This window comes from Cuculus canorus, chromosome 39 (assembly GCF_017976375.1).
Source record: "Cuculus canorus isolate bCucCan1 chromosome 39, bCucCan1.pri, whole genome shotgun sequence".
NCBI lineage: Eukaryota > Metazoa > Chordata > Aves > Cuculiformes > Cuculidae > Cuculus > Cuculus canorus.
The window spans coordinates 478,721-486,975 of record NC_071439.1 but is presented as its reverse complement, the minus strand read 5'-3'; positions in this window follow the sequence as shown (position 1 = coordinate 486,975).

Here is an 8,255-nt window from a genome sequence, read left to right as displayed (position 1 = left end):
TCAACCACTTCTAAACCCCCTCAACCACCATCAGAACCATCTCAACCACCATTAGAACCTCCTCAACCACCATCAGAACCCCCTCAACCACCATCAGAACCTCCTCAACCTCTTCTAAACCACCTCAACCACCTCCAAAACCCCCTCAACCACCATCAGAACCACCTCAACCACCATCAGAACCATCTCAACCACCATCAGAACCATCTCAACCACCATCAGAACCATCTCAGCACCATCAGAACCTCCTCAACCACCATCAGAACCACCTCAACCACCACCAGAACCACCTCAGCACCATCAGAACCCCCTCAACCACCACCAGAACCATCTCAGCACCATCAGAACCCCCTTCAACCATCACCTCCCCCACCCGGACCACCTCCTACCATCCTTGGAGACCTTCTTGGTGGTGCTGGTGCTGGAAGGGCCGTGTTCCACGTGACAGCCCACCTCTCGCCCGCTCCCCGACACCTTGAGGTGACCGCTGGTCAGGTAGAACTTCTCCTTCTGGACCACGGGGTGGACCAAAGCGGTGGTGAGGGCTTCATCCGCCACCCAACGGAGGGTGAAGGCCTCGGGGTAGAAGTTGGTCACCAGGCAGGAGAAGACGGTGGCGTCGCCGTCGGCCGAGCAACAAAGAACCGCCGCGTAGACCTTGGGAGGCTCCGGGTGAGCTGGGAAAGGTCACCCAGAGGTCAAATGGGGGGTGGGGGGCAATGGCGGACCACCAGGAACCTTCTGGAGAAGGTTGTGGTGGTCCTTCAAAACCCACGAGAAACGGCCCCGGAACGCCTCAAAAACCACTGAAAATGACCCCAAAATGACTAAAAGTGACCCCAAAATGCCTCAAAACCACTAAAAATGACCCCAAAATGCATCAAAACCACTGAAAATGGCCCCAAAATGCCTCAAAAATCACTGAAAATGACCCCAAAATGCGTCAAAACCACTGAAAATGACCCCAAAATGCCTCAAAACCACTAAAAATGGCCCCAAAATGCGTCAAAACCACTAAAAATGCCCCCAAAAGGCCTCAAAACCACTAAAAATGACCCCAAAAGGCCTCAAAACTACTAAAAAGGCCCCAAAAAGGCCTCAAAACTAAAACGCCACTAAAAAGCACCCCAAAATGCCTCAAAAACAGTAAAAATGCCCCAAAAAGGCCTCAAAACAACTAAAAAGGCCCCAAAAAGGCCTCAAAACTAAAATGCCACTAAAAATGCCCCCAAAATGCCTCAAAACCACTAAAAAGGCCTCAAAAAGGCCTCAAAACTAAAATGCCACTAAAAATGCCCCCAAAACACCCCCAAAGTGCTTCAAAACCACTGAAAATGCCTCCAAAAGGCCTCAAAACTACTAAAAGGCCCCAAAAAGGCCTCAAAACTACTAAAAAGGCCCCAAAAAGGCCTCAAAACTAAAATGCCACTAAAAATGCCCCAAAAACGCCCCCAAAGTGCCTCAAAACCACTAAAAATGCCCCCAAAAGGCCTCAAAACCACTAAAAATGGCCCCAAAAAGGCCTCAAAACCACTAAAAAGGCCCCAAAAAGGCCTCAAAACTAAAATGCCACTAAAAATGCACCAAAATGCCCCCAAAGTGCCTCAAAACCACTAAAAATGCCCCAAAAAGGCCTCAAAACTACTAAAAAGGCCCCAAAAGGCCTCAAAACTAAAATGCCACTAAAAATGCCCCCAAAAGGCCTCAAAACCACTAAAAATGCCCCAAAAAGGCCTCAAAACTGCTAAAAAGGCCCCAAAAAGGCCTCAAAACTAAAATGCCACTGAAAACGCCCCCAAAAGGCCTCAAAACCACTAAAAATGCCCCAAAAAGGCCTCAAAACTAAAATGCCACTAAAAATGCACCAAAAACGCCCCCAAAGTGCCTCAAAACCACTAAAAATGGCCCCAAAAAGGCTTCAAAACCACTAAAAGGCCCCAAAAAGGCCTCAAAACTACTAAAAAGGCCCCAAAAAGGCCTCAAAACTAAAATGCCACTAAAAATGCCCCCAAAAGGCCTCAAAACCACTAAAAATGACCCCAAAAGGCCTCAAAACCACTGAAAAGGCCCCAAAAGGCCTCAAAACCACTAAATATGGCCCCCAAAAGGCCTCAAAACTACTAAAAAGGCCCCAAAAAGGCCTCAAAACTAAAATGCCACTGAAAACGCCCCCAAAAGGCCTCAAAACCACTAAAAATGACCCCAAAAGGCCTCAAAACTAAAATGCCACTAAAAATGCCCCCAAAAACGCCCCCAAAGTGCTTCAAAACCACTAAAAATGACCCCAAAAGGCCTCAAAACTAAAATGCCACTAAAAATGCCCCAAAAATGCCCCCAAAAGGCCTCAAAACCACTAAAAATGACCCCAAAAGGCCTCAAAACTAAAATGCCCCTAAAAATGCCCCCAAAAACGCCCCCAAAGTGCCTCAAAACCACTAAAAATGACCCCAAAAGGCCTCAAAACTAAAATGCCACTAAAAATGCCCCCAAAACCGCCCCCAAAGTGCCTCAAAACCACTAAAAATGGCCCCAAAAAGGCTTCAAAACCACTAAAAGGCCCCAAAAAGGCCTCAAAACTACTAAAAAGGCCCCAAAAAGGCCTCAAAACCACTAAAAGGCCCCAAAAGGCCTCAAAACTACTAAAAAGGCCCCAAAAAGGCCTCAAAACTACTAAAAAGGCCCCAAAAAGGCCTCAAAACCAATAAAAATGACCCCAAAAAGGCCTCAAAACTAAAATGCCCCAAAAATGCCCCCAAAGTGCCTCAAAACCACTAAAAAGGCCCCAAAAAGGCCTCAAAACCACTAAAAAGGCCCAAAAAAGGCCTCAAAACCACTAAAAATGCCCCAAAAGGCCTCAAAACTAAAATGCCACTAAAAATGCCCCCAAAACCGCCCCCAAAGTGCCTCAAAAACAGTAAAAATGACCCCAAAAGGCCTCAAAACTACTAAAAATGGCCCCAAAATGCCTCAAAACTACTAAAAAGGCCCCAAAAAGGCCTCAAAACCACTAAAAAGGCCCAAAAAAGGCCTCAAAACCACTCAAAATGCCCCAAAAAGGCCTCAGAACTGAAATGCCACTAAAAATGGCCCCAAAAGGCCTCTAAACCACTAAATATGGCCCCAAAAAGGCCTCAAAACTACTAAAAAGGCCCCAAAAAGGCCTCAAAACTAAAATGCCACTAAAAATGCACCAAAAACGCCCCCAAAGTGCCTCAAAACCACTGAAAATGACCCCAAAAGGCCTCAAAACTACTAAAAAGGCCCCAAAAGGCCTCAAAACTAAAATGCCACTAAAAATGCCCCCAAAATGCCCCCAAATGCCTCGAAACGCCCCCAAAATGCCCCAAAATGCCTCGAAACACCCCCAAAATGGCTGAAATTGCCCCAAAACCGCAGTAAAATGTCCTTTAGGGGTATAAAAACGCCCCCAAAAATGACCAAAACCGCCCTCCGCTCGTTGGAATTCCGGTAAAAAAAAAACCCATTGGAAACCGGTGAAAATGTTTAAAACCTTTATTTTTGGGGGAGGAAAATATTTACAAAGGGGGAAAAAGTGACAAAATTTGGGGGGAAATCCCGGGAAATTGGGGGCGTTTGTGGTGTTGAAGTTGAAAAGGTGGTTCCGGACGTTGAGTTGGGTTTATTTGACCTGGAATTTTGGGGGGAAAAAAAAGGGAGAATTTGTTAAATTGGGAATTTTTGAGGGGAAAAAAAATAAGAATTGGTTAAATCAGGAATTTTGGGGTGAAAAAGGGGATAATTGGTTAAATTGGGGTTTTGGGGGCGGAAAGAGGGGGGGAATGAAGGATTTGGGGGAAGAAATTGGGGAAGGAATTTGAGGGAAATTGGGGAAAAGAAGGAATTTGGTAAAAATAGAGGGAAATTGGAATTTTCCGGTCAGTTTTGGGGTAAATATTAGAAAAAATAGATATTTTTGGGTAAGAATTTAGGGGGATATCGGGGGTTTTTAGGTCAATGTGTTGGGGAAATTAGGAATTTTACAAGGATTTGAGGGAAAATTGGGATTCGGGGGTCAAAAAGGGGGATTTGGGGGTCAAAAAGGAGGATTTTGAGGTCAAAGAGATGGATTTTTGGGGTCAAAAAGGGGGATTTGAGGGTGAAAAATGAGGATTTTGGGGTCAAACGTGGGGATTTGGGGTCAAAAATTTGGATTTTGGGGGTGAAAAGGGGGATTTGGGGTCTAAAATGGATTTTGGGGATCGAAAAGGGGGATTTTGGGGTGAAAAATGTGGATTTTGGGGTCAAACGCGGGGATTTGGGGTTGAAAAGTTGGATTTTGGGGGTGAAAAGGGGGGTTTTGGGGTCCAGAATGGATTTTGGGATCAAAAAGGGGGATTTTGAGGTCAAAGAGATGGATTTTTGGGGTCAAAAAGGGGGATTTTGGGGTCAAAAAGGGTGATTTAGGGGTGAAAAATGTGGATTTTGGGGTCAAACGCGGGGATTTGGGGTTGAAAAGTTGGATTTTGGGGGTGAAAAGGGGGGTTTTGGGGTCCAAAATGGATTTTGGGGATCGAAAAAGGGGATTTTGAGGTCAAAGAGACGGATTTTTGGGGTCAAAAAGATGGATTTTTGGGGTCAAAAAGGGTGATTTGGGGGTGAAAAATGTGGATTTTGGGGTCAAACGCGGGGATTTGGGGTTGAAAAGTTGGATTTTGGGGGTGAAAAGGGGGGTTTTGGGGTCCAAAATGGATTTTGGGGATCGAAAAAGGGGATTTTGAGGTCAAAGAGATGGATTTTGGGGTGAAAAATGTGGATTTTGGGGTCAAACCCGGGGATTTGGGGTCAAAAAGTTGGATTTTGGGGGTGAAAAGGGGGGGTTTGGGGGTCCAAAATGGATTTTGGGGTCAAAAAAGCAGATTTTGGGGTCAAAAAGTGTGATTTTGGGGTGAAAAATGTGGATTTTGGGGTGAAAAATGTGGATTTTGGGGTCAAAATGTGTGATTTTGGGGTCAAAATGTTGGATTTTGGGGTGAAAAGGGGGGTTTTGAGGGGCAACAAAGGGGATTTTGGGGTCAGAAAAGTGGATTTTGGGGTCAGAAAGGTGGATTTTGGGGTCAAAATGTTGGATTTTGGGGTGAAAAATGTGGATTTTGGAGTCAAACACAGGGATTTGGGGTCAAAAAGTTGGATTTTGGGGGTGAAAAGGGGGGTTTTGAGGGGCAACAAAGGGGATTTTGGGGTCAAAGAAGCGGATTTTGGGGTGAAAAAGTGTGATTTTGGGGTGAAAAAGTGTGATTTTGGGGTGAAAAATGTGGATTTTGGGGTCAAAATGTTGAATTTTGGGGTCAAAAAGTTGGATTTTGGGGTGAAAAGGGGGGTTTTGAGGGGCAACAAAGGGGATTTTGGGGTCAGAAAAGTGGATTTTGGGGTCAGAAAGGTGGATTTTGGGGTCAAAAAGTGTGATTTGGGGGTGAAAAATGTGGATTTTGGGGTCAAAATGTTGGATTTTGGGGTCAAAAAGTTGGATTTTGGGGTGAAAAGGGGGGTTTTGGGGGGCAACAAAGGGGAATTTGGGGTCAAAAAAGCGGATTTTGGGGTCAGGAAGGCGGATTTTGGGGTCAGAAAGGTGGATTTTGGGGCGCGGTACCTTGATGAGGGTGACGGTGGCGCTGTAGAAGAGGCTGAGGATGAAGAGGACGATGAAGGTGGACGCGGTCGCCCAAAGGTTGTGGAGATCGTCTTCTTCGGCCTCCGTGAATCCATCCAGGAAGGCTTTTTTTGGGGGGACAAAAGGAAGGGAAGGGGTTATTTGGGGGGGAAGGAAGGGGACACCCTCCTTTTGGGGTGATTTCGGGGGGTTTTGGGTGCTTTTGGGGTGATTTAAGGTGGGTTTGGGGTCGGTCGGAGCTGCATTCCAACGGGGGGAGAGCGCCGCAAGCGGAGAGGGAGGGGGGAAAAAAAGGAGGAGGACCCCAAACTAAGGTCGGACCCCAAATTTGGGGGTGGAACGACCCCGAATTGGAGGGGTTTGGGCCAAAAATTTGAGGATTTTAGACCGAAATTCTCCAAAAATTCAAAAATTCGAAGCGTTTGAGGGCGAAATGTGGGGGGTGGACCCCAAATTTGGAGGAAATAACCCCAAATTTGAGGGCTTTGGACCAAAATTGGAGGGGTTTAGGTTGAAATGTGGGGTTGGAGTCCAAATTTGGAGGAAATAACCCTGAATTTGAGGGTTTTAGACTGAAATTTGAGGATTTTAGACTGAAATTTGAGGATTTTAGACCGAAATTTGAGGGTTTTAACCCAAAATTTGAGGGTTTTAACCCAAAATCTGAGGTTTTAGCCCAAAATCCGGGGTAAAAAATCAAAATCTAAGGGTTTAGTAAAAAATTTGTGGGTTAAACCCCAAATTTTGGAGAAATAATCCCAAATTTGAGGGTTTAATTCGAAATTTGAGGGTTTAATGTGAAATTTGAGGGTTTTAACCCAAAATTTGAGGGTTTTAACCCAAAATTTGAGGGTTTTAGGCCAAAACGCGGGCGTTGGATTCCAAATTGGGGAGAAATAACCCCAAATCGGAGTTTCACCCCAAAATTTGAGGGTTTTTGCCCCAAATCTGGGAGAAATTGAAGATTTTTCCCCCAAATTGAAGATTTTCCCCCCAAATTGAAGATTTTCCCCCCAAAATTTGATCCTTATAGCCCCAAATCCTGGATTTTTTACCCCAAAATCAGAGCTTTTTACCCCCAAATCCTCTTTTTTTCCTCCAAATCAGAGTTTTTTACCCCTAAATTGTGGTTTTTTACTCCAAAATTTGAAATTTTTTTACTCCAAAATCCTGGGTTTTACTCCAAATTTCTTTATTTTACACCAAAATTAAGATTTTTACCCGAAATCCTTTTTTTTTACCCCAAAAATGGTTATTTGGGGGTCCAGAAAGTGGATTTGGGGTCAAAAAGGGAGATTTGAGGGCGAAAATGTGGATTTTGGTGTCAAAAAAGGTGGATTTTTGTGTAAAAAAGGGGGATTTTGGGGTGAAAAATGTGGATTTTGGGGTCAAAAGGGGGATTTGGGGTTCAAAAAGGGGATTTGGGGGTGAAGAGGTGGATTTGGGGGTCTAAAAGGGGGATTTGGGGGTCAAAAAGGGGGATTTTGGGGTCAAAAAGGGGGATTTTGAGGTCTAAAAGGGGGATTTTGAGGTAAAAAAGATGGATTTTGAGGTAAAAAGGTGGGTTTTGGGGCCTAAAAGGGGGATTTTGGTGTAAAAAGGGGGAATTTGGGGCCAAAAGATGGATTTTGAGGTAAAAAAAGGTGGATTTGGGGGTCGAAAAGGGGGATTTTGGGGTCAAGAATGTGGATTTGGGGTCAAAATGGGGGATTTGAGGTAAAAAAGGTGGATTTGGGGGTCAAAATGGGGGATTTGGGGCCAAAAGATGGATTTTGAGGTAAAAAAGGTGGATTTGGGGGTTAAAAAGGTGGATTTTGAGGTAAAAAGGTGGATTTTGGGGTCAGGAAGGGGAATTTGGGGTCAAAAGGGAGGATTTTGAGGTAAAAAAGGTGGATTTGGGGGTCAAAAAGATGGATTTTGAGGTAAAAAGGTGGATTTTGAGGTAAAAAGGTGGATTTTGGGGTCAAAAAGGTGGATTTTGAGGTAAAAAAGGTGGATTTTGCGGTAAAAAGGTGGATTTTGAGGTAAAAATGTGGATTTTGGGGTCAAAAAGGTGGATTTGGGGGTCAAAAAGATGGATTTTGAGGTAAAAAGGTGGATTTTGGGGGTCAAAAAGGGGGATTTTGGCGTAAAAAGGTGGATTTTGGGGTCAAAAAGGGGGATTTTGGCATAAAAAGGTGGATTTTGGGGTCAAAAAGGTGGATTTTGAGGTAAAAAAGGTGGATTTTGAGGTAAAAAGGTGGATTTTGAGGTAAAAATGTGGATTTTGGGGGTCAAAAAGATGGATTTTGAGGTAAAAAGGTGGATTTGGGGGTCAAAAAGGTGGATTTGGGGGTCAAAAAGGCGGATTTTGAGGTAAAAAGGTGGATTTGGAGGTAAAAAAGGTGGATTTTGAGGTAAAAAAGGTGGATTTTGAGGTAAAAAGGTGGATTTGGGAGTCAAAAAGGTGGATTTGGGGGTCAAGAAGGGGGATTTGGGGGTCCAAACTGGAGGAGGACGGAGACGGCGGAGGATGAAGGCCGAGGCGATGGCCTGAAGGCCCCCAAGGCCCCCCCCGGAATGCCGCCCCAATCCCACCCCAGGAAGTCCACTCCTTCCGGCGCCGCCTTTTTCCTTCCAAAAAAAC